This window comes from Andrena cerasifolii, chromosome 8 (genome assembly GCF_050908995.1).
Source record: "Andrena cerasifolii isolate SP2316 chromosome 8, iyAndCera1_principal, whole genome shotgun sequence".
NCBI lineage: Eukaryota > Metazoa > Arthropoda > Insecta > Hymenoptera > Andrenidae > Andrena > Andrena cerasifolii.
The window spans coordinates 13,637,818-13,651,667 of NC_135125.1; the positions used below are offsets into that span (position 1 = coordinate 13,637,818).

General features: G+C 45.9%; 1 protein-coding gene and 1 long non-coding RNA gene across 4 annotated transcripts in view; one reads left to right on the plus strand and one right to left on the minus strand.

Annotated features, from left to right (window-relative positions):
- Hr4 (nuclear hormone receptor 4) overlaps positions 1–13,850 on the plus strand; it is a 185,004-nt gene that overhangs the window by 131,117 nt on the left and 40,037 nt on the right. The window contains exon 1 of one of the 3 annotated variants that reach the window (XM_076819112.1): positions 1,660–2,159. The exons of the other annotated variants lie outside the window; for them this stretch is intronic. The gene's annotated coding sequence lies outside the window, so the exon portion shown is untranslated. Of the gene's footprint in view, positions 1–1,659; positions 2,160–13,850 lie in introns of those variants that run through there. 3 annotated transcript variants of the gene reach the window in all.
- Positions 1–13,850, minus strand: part of LOC143372680 (uncharacterized) — a 138,212-nt gene that overhangs the window by 83,852 nt on the left and 40,510 nt on the right. The gene's annotated exons all lie outside the window — the stretch shown is intronic.

Sequence of the window (13,850 nt, forward strand, 5' to 3'; positions counted from 1 at the left end):
CGAAACCAGCCCGCAAACAGCCGTTCGAAAGGCGCGACCCTTGAAGACTGGAAAGGATCGCGGGAGCGGAATCGATCGACTTCGTATTCGTTCTGAGCACTGCCAGCACTCCGTGCGGGACCTTTACAATCCCCGTTCCGATCTGGAGCCGCACTGTCAGCCGGAGAACCACGCTCGATCTCTCGGATAGGAGAGAAATCTCTGCGCGTTAACCGAATAATTTCGAATCCAAGGCTGAGGCTACCGAGCGATGTTAGCCGGCAGAGGACGAGTCGCCGCAGCGCGAACTTGATTCCTCCACGAGATCCTCGAGCTCGTCGCAAGCGACACGTTCTTCTTCCACGCGCGTCGAGCTTATCCCGCGGGATCGAGGACCTGATCGTTCTCCGAACGAACGTCCTTCCTGAACGGGTCGAGCGACAACCGGCGTAGGTGGGAAAGATAGAGAAAAAGCAGAGCTCCGTTACGCAACCAGTGCGTGGCTGCCATTTTGGTCCACGCGCACGCACACCCGGGTCGCGGGTGCACGCGGCGAGAAGTGACACTCTCGCGGTGGAGCGCGTCGCCTCGCGTCGCCTCGCGTCTCCGTGGAAAAGGCGGGCGCATGAATGGTGGCGCGGCGCGGCCGCGATAACAACGGCTCCGTTTCGATAGTGCCCGCCGAACAGCGGACGAGGGGGGCACACTGCGAGCCGACAGAACTCCGCTGCTCGAAGTCGCAAATACACGCCGGTGGTGTGCTGGTTTCGCGCGCGTCGCAGCCGCACGCTGGCCAAAGGTGCAACGAACTCCGCCGCGGGAATTTCGTGCGGCCACGTCCAGCGAGTGATGAGTCCGCGTCTGCCCGCGTAAATATACACCGTGACGCGAACGACAGTCGGCTTCGACGAGGAAACGAGCGAACGGACCGCGGCGCGCCGTTCTTTTTCGCTGCCGAAGGGAAATCGCGGGACACCATAATGCGGGCGTCCAACGGCAGCTGAGAGCGAGACTAGGAGCCGACATCGTCCGGACTCGTCGAAGGATTAATCCCGTCGGGCTTTAAGTGCGCCAAGGATCGTGCTCGTACGCGGAGGATCGATCCTCTGGGTCCGAGGGATCGAGAACGATCGACAGTGCTCGATGACCGTCGGTATCACGAACTGAAATTGCTAGGAGTTTAGTTTGCTAGCTGTTCGCGACTGTGTTCCTTCGGGTGTGTCGCGTGCTAGAAGTGCTAGAAATAATCGAAATTAATTTGGGCCAAGAGAGCGGTGGCGAATTCCCATTCCCCCTGGAAGATAAGAGCGCCTGCCACGCCGCAAGGTACAAAAGGGACTTCGCGTGGCAACGAAGAAACAAATGGATGAGCGAAGCAGGAGGTGAAGCGTTATTGGTCGTGACGGCGGAGGAACCGGAAAGACGAGGACGTGCAACCGGGGGTTTTCAGTTAGGACAAAGGATAACCCACTTCTGCAGGCGAGCTTACGCGCGCAAGTGGGTCGTACGTCTTGCACTATCGTCGTTTTGGACACTGGCCTCTGCTACGGATACTTAACAGCCGCCGATATTCAAACGATTTCAGGACGAATCACCCTCCACCCGGCACTCAGATATCCTCGATACGCGTCGCCGGCAATCAAACATCCGCTCGCACCGCAAATGTTCGTTGAAAATTCGAGCGAGGAGGATCGTGGATCTGGCTTAATGGGCGGTACCATCGATCTCTGTTACCGAGCCTCTTAATTGTTGCGCGCGGGGCGCGAGTTGCGTGTAAATCGTCGAACAAATGAGGAACAAGTGCACGTGCAAGTGCTTGAGAAAACGGACGAGACGTCGGAGGCACGACGTTCACCGAGGGCCGCGGGTACTCGATTAGAGCCAGCAAGAAGTGACGTTTCGTGATCTCTGTGCGGTACGTGCATACGCCTGTCCCTGTACGCGTATACAGGCGTGTATGCACATGTGGGTGCAGGTGGGAGCGCGCGCGCAGCCAGTGTATAAACGCTGACGTAACACGACGAACCTCCCCTTGACACCTGATCGACGATCTACCGTCGTCGGCACGTCGGTGACCTTGTTAACACCGTGCCGGACGGGCTTGTCGGCTGAACTCGAAGGGAGGACCAGGCGTTCGCGGCCGATTATTCATGTTTTGGATGCCTTAAACGGAAAAAGATGTAAGTCACAAAACAGCATTGTTCCTTTCGTATACGCGGCAGGGTTCTCTGCTCGAAGGTACTGTTGCGGAGTCAGCTATCCTTCGGATCCGGATGAAGTCCACGAGCTTCTCCGTAGGATACGTAGATCCGAGTAGGGTTGCATAGTTCTGGGGGACGTCTTACCCCAATTAGCGATGCGTCTGGCTGCTTGAAAGCGACACGCTGGAAAAGGGGAGCCGGAAAGAAAGGGACAATAAATCGCTAATGGATGCAAATCTAGCGTACAGGTTTCACCCGAGTCGAAAGGTCTAGGTCGTTCGGCACGCAGCAGATCCTCCGCTTCCTGCTCGCCGAAATTTGTGAGAATTCGTTGTGCAAACCTCGCAGAAGGACAGAAGCCCCCCGTCGCCCCCCCCTCAAGTGTGCTCTCGCCTGGGATCAGGAAGAGGCACTTCGAAGGCAAGCGTTACCACTGTGCCGCGGCATCGTGGACGCTGATGCAAGCGGCAGAGATACGAAAATAATTTTTTAACGAATTCCAGTAACCTTCGGGAGGCCGTTAAAAGCAAGGATCGCTTATGCAGTACGAAAAGGTGAAATCTCTTTACGGTGGTTTCTCCGCGCATAATCGCGGACGGGTACTTTTGTTGCCTCGAGCGAAAGATCGGACGAAACTAGCGATTGGATGTTCCGTTTTTTCTTTCTTTTTTTCTTTTTTATTATTCGACGATTACTGGGGCCGTTTAAGAGATGCTTCGCGGCGCGATCCTTTCCACTCGAGCCTCTCGATTCAGGAACGGCCGCGCTCGCGTTCTCCAGCGGCTATTGTTTCTGCTTAATTGGCCGCTATCTATTCCCAGGATCATCGTAGATCAATTTGCACGATCGCCCGTTCACGTTAGGGCGGAACGGTTTCTCTGCAATCTATAAATACGTGAGACGAGGCGATACCTCGAACGACTGCGTCGCAAGAGCGTTCGACGCCTGCTACCACCGAGTCAGGCCTGCTCGCGCACAAACGCTGCCGGCTCGAGAATGTCGCGTTCAGACCTTTGCCTACAATTACGTAAAGATCCAACGGCGTCAGTTGCGTCACGAAAACAACTGCGAAATGCTCTGCCCTTCGGTGAATTACTTTTTTCAACGCCAACTGTGACTGCGTTGCGTCAGCAATGCCGTCCGTCACGTTTGTGCACCGAGCACTGCCGGTGGGCGTTCCGTGCACTTCAGGTATCGCCGAAAACGTGAATTTACGCGATGGAATTTACGGATTAGGGAATCTTTGGGAGATTCCAGTCTTCTCAGTGAATTTCTGCGTTAATTCTGAATATCTGATCTGTAGCACGTTTTCAAAGAAATCTGCACATTTTTTCAAATTTCTGAACTACTCGTTGGTTCCTTAAAATCTTCACGACTACATCTTGTGAATGGAATAGAGATCTGAAGGTTCAAGCACGATAGTACGTGGCATACGTGACTAGGCTTGCCAACCTTTTTACAGGAAAATAGCGTAAATTTGCCTTTCGTGGTGTATAAAAAAAAATACGCCAGAAAAAATTAAAGGTACATTTTAATCTTATTAGGTTTCGTTTTCCAAACATATTTATTTTTGATTTTAGCATTACGGAGCAACTTCTTATCATTTTTAAATAACTCAATGGCATTATTGCACTCAATATACATATTAAAATATATAAATAATTCGTCCTTTATTAAATTAACCTTTAGAGGGCCGGGCTGACCACTGTAGTGGCAACCTAAGAATTTGGGTACTTTGCCGGTCATTTTGGTGGTATAATAAATTTTAAGTAAATAAAATTTACAATTTCAATGAAAAAATCCCGGCCCTCTAAAGGTTAAGGGGCGGGTCCGGTCTAAAAATCAATTTTTTTATTTCATTTATCGAATGTTCAACCTTTTAGGGATAAGTGTTTAAAATGATTTTTTGAAATTCGTAAAATTCCCGAAGTTATAGGCATTTGAGTAGCGGCAAATGCATGGGTAACACCCAGCCACTCGGCACTCGCGTTAAACTTTAAACGCATTTCTCTCGAAACGGTATTTTCAAAATCGGTGGAACCTGCATCACCAAAAGTTATTATCCGATTCGACTGAAACTTTTTTATTTTTCAGAATATACTTTTGGCTCGTGGACAGACCAGTAAAATTAAAAAAAAATTGAAAATTTGTAATTTTAAAGGCGTTGAAACGATGAAAAAATATGGAAAAAGTGATTTCAAATTTCAAGTGTCGTTATTTTCTCAAAAAATGTCATTTTTGTAATTTTTTCTGGCCAGTCCGCGAGCGAGTTTCATGCCGTTTAATAATCTGGCATTGTTTTTTTTACCTCAGACCAATGGTTTAAGTGCTACCGGTTCCACCAATTTGGATGAATTTTTTGACGCCTCGACTTTATCGACCCCCCAATGCCGTCTGCAATGATTAATTACAAAACAAAAAATTTGTTTCTATAGTTTAAGACATCCTTAATTCAATGCAAGAAGACCGATTAAATTATATTTAGTAGTTTTCCTTTAATTAATTCCTGAAGATCACCGATTTGTATAGGCTCTAGAACGGAACAGTCCCTTAAGAGACGTGTGGTGTCGTTTCAAATCAGAGATGATCATGGTTTGTGTAATAGAGTACATTTACGTGTAATAGCGTAAGATACTTTTTTAAAGAACGGGTGGCAACCCTATACGTGGCAGAGACAGAGTTTTAAGAATATACACTACAGTTTCGCGAAGTAGATAAAGCCAGAAGTGTGTGAAGGAATCAGGAATTAGGATATAGACAGTGGCTGATGACGTGTCTATCCTGGACCGGCTTGTGAATCGCCGCGGACATCGTAAACGCGAATGTTTTCTTTGATGCCACTGTTAAACGAAGCATAGAATGTGTATCGCGTAAACATTTCTACGAAGCACTTGGTGCGGCCTCGGTAATGATTAATTGCAATTTTATGAACTCGGGGTACGACTCATTGAGGAAATAAAATCTCTGTGATGAGTCGTTAAACCTTGATAGACAGAGCACCTACCGTTTCCGCCACAAATTTCTGCGAAAAAATGCAAACAAAAATTCGAAAATGGAATTCTTGAATAAATCAAGCAATATTCCAAAAACGAATATCACAAAATTCACCTGTTCTATTTAAAACGATCCACCTTTCATGCTCGAATTCATCGGTAAACAATTCTGCCCATTTCCCCTCAACTCAGCCAGGATTACAATCGACTAGCGGGGGTATGTTTTTGGGAGAAAGCACCCCCTCGATCAGCCCCTTGTGACTTATGAATAACCGCGTCGAAGTCGCGCTAAGTAAGGCGAGCACGCGCCACGTCGCGGGAACTAGAGTTGTGCAACCCCGCTTAAAGTTATTCTGGCGGATGAGCGCAGTAGCCGGTGACGTCCCTAACCTAGCCTAACTACTCGAGTACTCGACGCGCGCCCTCCCCCGATGACGGAGCTTGAGATAGGTCGGGTACAAGCGTCCGAGTACGAATGCACGCTACGTGCAGCCTGACCCGCTATAGTCGAGCACGATGCGCGCTACGATCCATCGACGCGACAGGGATTATTCACCGCAGCGCTGCAGCTGATCCTCTGCCATTGCTACCACCGTTACACCCAGGTTCGTTCTTTTTCTTCGGTCCCACGGGGAACCATTTATCATCGATCGACACTACCGCGGATCGCCCATCTTCATCCGCGATGGGGGTATCCGTTAGATTGGAGAAACAAAGGGGATGGGATCGGTAATACTTTGGGGGTGGTTCATCGATTAAGATGCTCTTGAGAAACGTCTGAGATTAGAGGAAAGTAAATCCTTGAGATGTGTGGCGGGGGATGGCAGAGATTTGTGTGGATGTATAGGGAGTCGTGGAATTATTGGTGCGAGCTGGAAGATGGCGAATAAGTTTCAGCTGCGAGGTTGATTTTATTGCAAACCTGTGCTAACCCTTTCACTGTATAGTCTGACAGACTCGGGCAAGGCTATGCATCGAAGCTATCGCTCTTATCTCCGATAAAGCAATTGTGGTATGTTGTTATCGAACGATTGTAGTGTAGGTGGCCTAATAGTTTTCTGAGAAAACTACTTGCAATGAAACAGAAAGGGGAGTCCAATGGCGCTTCTATAGGAACCCATGCGTACAGACGTTGAAAAGTTTGTTGACGATAGACTGTCTTATTTATTCGATTATATTATGCGCGCAGTCTCGTTATTCGTATTAAAATTCTTAGTGATGTCAACCTAACGACTGTTATAATTATTCTTCTGAATCCATCTGAATAAACCTAAGCGTCACTGTGAGTACTTTTGGTAGAGAGTAATTTAGCGATTAGATTTTCCAAATAACTACTTATTAAGTCTTAATGATATCTGCTGCAGCATTATTTTTCACGACAAACGCATATTTGTTGATCAATTGGGTTAAGGGGACTCGGCAGTCGTTTTCAGTGAGAAAGAGACTCTGTCCTTTATTTATTTGTAAAAAAAATGAAAGCAAATCCAGATGTATGCTTTTACCCAATGTTTATTACTACCATACAGATTGAAAAAAAAATTGTAAGAAATATATATGTGCTTTAAAAATGGCGCTGCAGACGGATAAACATTTAAACGTTTTTCCATCGTTTTGCCTTAATATCGGTCTTAAAATGTGACGTAATCGAATTTCAAAGGTGTGATTCTTATTTGTTGGATACATAATTTCCGGGCAAATCTATAAAAACAAAAATTGAATAAAAATTATGCGATTGGTGGCTGAAAAACGATGATTTTAACCGTTACTAAAATCCGGAGACTTTTTAATTTTTTTATGAAAATCTCGAATTTTTACGGACCATATCAGAGGTTTGCCCGGAAATGGCACATGTTTTACACATCCTGTAATTTTCTCCAGGTCGATCTGAACCTCCATTCGTTCGCAATCAGGAAAAAATGAAGTGAAAAAAATATTCGAGAGAAACGCGTTTAAAGTTTCTGGGCAAAGGCCACTTTATAAGTTACCGCTCAACCTTTTTAGCTGCCAAATCAACAATTTTGGAAATTTTAATATAAACCAAGCGGCATTTTATTCAGAGAAGATAGTACTTTCGGAAAATGTAATAAAAAATCGATTTTTCGACTGCCTAGACCCCTTAAGTAATTTCACCCAAATAATTTGCCCAGCCAATAATTTTGCGACCACCAACTTCGTGCCCACCAATTAGCCACGGTACTAAATCTTATATATTTATATATAACGTGCTTTATTGTTTCCTTTTCGGACTACAATAAACTTACTTACAACATTTTCATTTGCATTTATTTATATCCTTATCTGGTTTCTTTACAGCACTTTCCTCCTTCATTCCTTATTCTATTTCACCTATCTGCCATTTCCTACCTCATAATTTAATCTACCATACTTCTGTACTATTTCTATCTTACTTATTACTTAGTCTAACCTATCTGATCCTACCCTGGTTTCTCTTCCCTCTCTTTCTCATATTCCTGACCAAATCCCCTCTCTTCATATATAAAATGCAAACGTCTGTCAATTCCCTTATAGCTCAGAAACTAATAAAATGAAAACGCCTGTCTGTTACCTTATAACTCAAGAAGTAACAACCCAATTCCGATGCGACTTTTTTTTAACATATATTAGAATTCTCGAGGAAGATTTTAGGCTACTTAGGTTTCTCGCTTTACCCGCGAGAGTGATCCTACGTATAAAAATAAAACCCACAATGAATTAAATCCAAGTTGTACCAAATACAAACATTGCTCCTCAACCACCGTTGAACGCGTAAATACCGTGGCAATTAGCGCCAGCCCAATGAAGGGCCTCGAAGCCGTCGAAGGACCCTACGCGCAAGTCGATCTCGAAGGACCTGGTTTCAGGGTGGGCTAGAGAGAAATCTTATCCTGAAAAACGTCACCGAGGCGTTTCTGCGTCGTAACGTGTCACCGACTATAACAGGCTAGATCGCTCCGCCTATAGAGGCCACGTGCGTAGAAGCACAGATAACAGCTAGCAAACTCCTCGCGACCTATGCCAATCTCAGACTAAATATACCCGCCAGTAATCGCTGCATTACGTACACCGGCTCCGCCATGCCTTTCGTATCTCCGCTGCTGCTCTAGCGCTATCTAACGCGCTCTAACGCCGTATAAAATGCATAAAAATCGAAATAGCAAATAGAGTATCCTTGGGCACACTTTCTGCGACTGATAGCGGAACGAGAAACCGATCTTCCTGCGGAGGTGCCGGCGTAAGAGCAGGAACTCCTCGGCACCTATCTTCGCGTTTGTTTAGCGAACAAACACTGCGGTGAGGCTTAGAAAAATGGGCTTACGAAGAACACAAGCTGTGTTTCGTCATCTGAGCGACGCAACAGCGACAGAGTGGCACGTCTGACAGACAACAAAGTTGTGCGACTTTATTACTTGCTGCGACGGAGAAAAAAATATGTAATAAGCGACAGCGCTCGCAATTGATACACCATGAAAGAAAAACGTCGTGTGAATAATGTATTCGCGCCGTAGTACGATGCCAATGGTAATGTCGCGCTTAAGCGGCGAAGAAAAATGACTGAACTAGTGGTCGACCTTATTGTGAGTCATTAACGAATGCAACGGGAGTGCGAGCTTCGCTGCGCCGCGCGCTCCGATGCTTTCAGAGGCGAGGAGTTTCTTGGGATTTAATAGCGAAAGTAATCAATGGGGTGGTGAGAGTGCAATGCTTGCTGAGGGGGATTAGAAAATATGCACTTCTGGTGATCCGGGGAATTTTCAAATTTTACCGGGGCATATTTAAAAATGTTCTGCCCCGTTTAAATCCACTTCACTTAATTAATCGAGACTCTTTAATTTATAGAATGACGAAGTATTAGAGGAACGCGATTTGCTTCCCAAGAGATCGATAATAACTGGAAATTGCTCAAATTAAATTAGAAGATGTTCACGCGCAGTTTCTAGCTGGTTCAAAAGTCACAGGGAACGATCAAACCCGACATTTCACACGAGCCATGGTTACACAAGGCAACGTGTGAAAATCAGCGTATTCTTCAGTCGTTCATTTTCGTCGCTTTAATCTCCAACCCTCTCCACATTTCAACGTACATAATCTATCCTCGGTAACCAATGAATCAACACAAAATATTTCTCAATGCAAAGCGAAGAAAGCTTCCCTATCAAGATTCAATGTACCGTGCGCCTTCTCTCCCATTAAATCCCTAGATCCTCTTAGAATCCTCTGTTTCCTTCCGCGTTCCTAGTTCCCCGCGCCAAAAGGGAGCAGGCATCCCGACGATAAGCGCAGACGGAAGTGCGTGGAGAGTGGTATCGAAGGAGCAGACCTAACAACGAGATTCCTGCGAGTCATTTGTTCAAGTGCTCGCTGGTCAAAGAGATTCCGCGGCTGCAGTCCTCTTCCTCGAACGTTACCAGAAGCACGAACGATCGACGGGATGAATTACGGCGACGCAGCCGACGTCGCACCATCACGAATATCCTTGCGTCGCAGTGATGTCATCTGACCCTGACACGTGCAGTCAGCGAGTACCGGTATTCGAGCGCGAATACCCAGCAGCTCCGTTCGCGGCGAGGGAGAAACGCGCTCGAAAGGTGCATGACACTCGCGGCGTTCCTGGCTAACTAGACGCGTCGCGGGTCGTGGCAGCGAATCGGGAGGATCCACCCACTCGCGTCAACTGGGCCTGAAATTTCTTTTCAATCCTTCGCGCTCTAATACAGACGCTGGACGATGGAGCAGAGATGCGAGGGCGGATTGAAAGCAGCATTAACACTAGGCCAGCGGTGCTGGGTGCTTTTCGCCCCAAGCGTAACTGAGTTGTGACAGTAGGTAGAAGGGAACACTTGAAAAATCGGAGCGGTTACTTCTGCATTGCTCTCAGAAAAAGAATATCATTTGGAACGTGTACAGTGGGACAGTTAAGGCGGGTCTGAATTGACCCAGTCGTCGACTTCTATGTGATCACTTGTAACCGAGAATTAATTTTACCACACCGGGATCATGGCGTTGCCACATCGGTGGATCAAGTGTAGAGATTCGAAACGGGACTATGCTGACAGAGAGAAATTCTCAAGCGGTCTTTCCACTGTAACGCCCTAAAAAATTACCGTTGTTTGGAACCTTTTTTGGTCACAAAAAGGAATGTGTTTACTAATTGTAAGTTGACATTTTTTCTATTTATTAATACGTTTTGAGAATAGGAAAAAAATTCTCTGTAATGATATCAGTGAGTTTGATTTGAAGTTCGGGGTTGCGCTTCCACTTTTGTATGTAGCTGAGTACAGAACTTTGAGATAGAAAGAAGTATGGTAAAGTGATTTCAGGGTGAATCGTTCGTTTAATACTACGAATTCTACTATTCTTGTAAATTTTATTGAAGCCAGCATGCAACGTTGGGTGAATCTTCAGTGTACCTGGGAGACACTGCGCAGAGGATTAATTTGGATGATGAATTTGTAACGATCATCTGGGAAAAGCGTTGCGAACCATGGACTCGTTGCGTCATGAATCGCCTCCGACACGGATGTGTGCAGGAGGATGTATGTATTCCATGGTTGCAACGTTCACTTGGTCACATTTACAGGCTGCTTTTGTTTAGACGATTGGCAGGGAGTTTCGCAACTGCCATTTTCATTCTTTGCTCTGTCTGAATCAATAGCGAATACCAAGAGTTTATTGGGTGTTTTGGTGTGCTTGGTTGAGTAGATTGTGGGAGTCGAAATCAGACACGGTTTGTCAGTCAGTGGAAAGTGTTCCTAAGGTTAATAAGGCTTATTCCGAAAGTGGTACTAATACTTGTCAACAAGGTGTTATTTTAATTGCGGGAAAATAGGTGTTAGCTGATTTCATCTGAATTTCGAGGCTACATCTAATCGCCTTGCCGACAAAATTCTATTCCCTCCGAATCGAATATTCAAAATACCAAATGCAACAGGTTATTAAAAAAAAAACAATATTCTTTTGTAAAATTCAAACTCCTCGAAATTCGACCGAACTTCGACTTCTCCCCTGTCAAGACTTAATCGAGCACGGAAAAGAAACGAAAAGTAGCCGAAGTCAGCTTTGCAAACTGAACCAAGAAGGTTGAGTAAAAAAATATATTAAAACTCAAGGTGTACAGAACGATCGCTAATGCTCACGGACGCTGTTGGCTGGCCTTACAGCTTCGAACTTGTTAGAGCCAGAGAGAAGCAGTCGATCCAACATCTCTCGATACGAATCGCGATCGAGCCGCGAGACGGATCGTCTTCAAAGGGAATTCCATCAAGATCACGGACTCAGCATCGTCGATTAACGAGAGGCTTTAATGAGGCTTGTTTAATGCCACCGAATGAGAACTTCAAGCCGGATAAGAGGCATAAGAGGATTATCGATAGAAGAATAATAACACTTTACGAGATAATCGTGCGTAGCTCCAGTAGACAAAACATGAAATAATTCAGAAACTCGTATCTAATTTCATACAGCTACTCACGGAGGGAAATGGAAATTATTTCACGACCGAAGAGAATAGAGTATTCAAAGCGCAATCGAAATTTACGCTTCCTGGACGAAAGAGATACGACGTAGTTCACTGTCTGAAACGTAAAAGTAGCTCCTCGTCGCGAATGCAACGCGACGAACTTCATTTGGCACAGCCTCCACTCGCGAAACTGAAAATTAGAGTGGCCACGCACTATCAATAGCTATTTGCCGAAACCGAACGTCTTGTTTACACGCAATTCTGCCAACTAGCTTCGATCATGGCGCCAAGTGTCAGCGGGAAACGTGACCGAACAGTAGACATTGTCCCAGCCTCCTAGAAGGAATACATTCAGCTGGGAAACAAAGCCGCTCAGGACCGCGGCGACGTGCACCAGCTGAGATACTATTTATACACCGTCTGCGAGTCAATGAAACAGATCGCACCCGAAAGATCGCCGGCGAATTACTACGCCCCGGTCCGGTAAAAACTGACTTGCGCGACCAGCTTGCTCGGATCTGCGCGAGACACCGTAAGACAAATACGTTACGAGCGCCACGATAGCCTATCAAGGCAGTCGCACTTTTCAGTCTCTCACTGTCAGATAAGACAGATGCGGAGTGCTGGGCGGCCACCCCGCCGAGCGCCGATCGGTCACGATTTTTCCGCGGCCAGCCGCGAAACGCGCTTATCGCCGGCCAGCGCCTACGATGGTCATGGTCCAGCCACGATCCCGCCAGAGTTTTTTCTACGGGTACTCGCACACTGCCCACGGAGGGTCGCCAAGTTCAGGCGTATATCGGGGGCGCAGCTGTCCAGCCGATATCAATGGTCGAGGAAATTGCGCGGGTTAAAGGGCAAAAGGCTACGAGATTCGACGACGAGGCGAAGCGTCTTCGCGGCGCGTGTGTGCGCCGGCACACTCGCGGCCGCGGCCGTGCGTGCGCACTCACACCAGCGGCCGGTGCATGCCTGCCGGTGTGATTGACATCAGTAAGTATGCCATGGCCGACCGCTCACAACGTGCTGGTACGAACGACTGCAGCACTGCCCACACTGCCACGTACACACGAACACAACGGTCGCGTCCACTGTAAGAACGCCATCCGTCTAGGCTGCCTAGAAAAGCAGCTGAGAAAATCCTGCTGCCAACGCGTTTCCGTCCGCGAGAACGATCGCGGCCGATTTTTCGGTAGGGGTCTAGCCGAGCCGCGCTGCTACGGCGCACGAAAACACGAGTGTTTTAACCCTCCGTGGTCACACTTTTCACAAATTGCTCACACAGGGTTCACTCCACCCCCAGCGTCGTTTTGGAGTTACCATTCTCGTATTTTGGAATCCTTTAACTTTTCAATGATAATCGTACATTCGCGATACTCATGCCTTTTCTAGAAATGTAAATTTTGAAATGTTGAAATTTGTAGTTGAGAAAATAGATGTGGGTAAAGGCCATTTTTTTTGTTAGAGATTTTGTTATTAAGGTCTGAAAATTTACAGAAATAGAGGCAAAGACATGATAATTGTACATTCGCGATACTCATGCCTTTTCTAGAAATGTAAATTTTGAAATGTTGAAATTTGTAGTTGAGAAAATAGTTGTGGATAAAGGCCATTTTTTTTGTTAGAGATTTTGTTATTAAGGTCTGAAAATTTACAGAAATAGAGGCAAAGACATGATAATTGTACATTCGCGATACTCATGCCTTTTCTAGAAATGTAAATTTTGAAATGTTGAAATTTGTAGTTGAGAAAATAGTTGTGGATAAAGGCCATTTTTTTTGTTAGAGATTTTGTTATTAAGGTCTGAAAATTTACAGAAATAGAGGCAAAAACATGATAATTGTACATTCGCGATACTCATGCCTTTTCTAGAAATGTAAATGTTGAAATGTTGAAATTTGTAGTTGAGAAAATAGTTGTGGATAAAGGCGATTTTTTTTTGTTAAAGATTTTGTTATTAAGGTCTGAAAATTCACAGAAATATTAGCAAAGACATATACTCGAGTGCGATACACTCCATGTGACCATGAAGGGTTAACTAAGTAACGAACTTTATTTTGAATATAAGAAACACTTTTACATTTCGAACAAGACACCAGTAACAGAATTTTGATGTTGTAACGCCGAAAGTAATTCAAGTGCTTGTGGGATTCATTGGGGCTGTTTTTATATGCCCCAATGGGGGTTCCGTGTGCGCTAGGAATTTCTAAAAGTAATGCA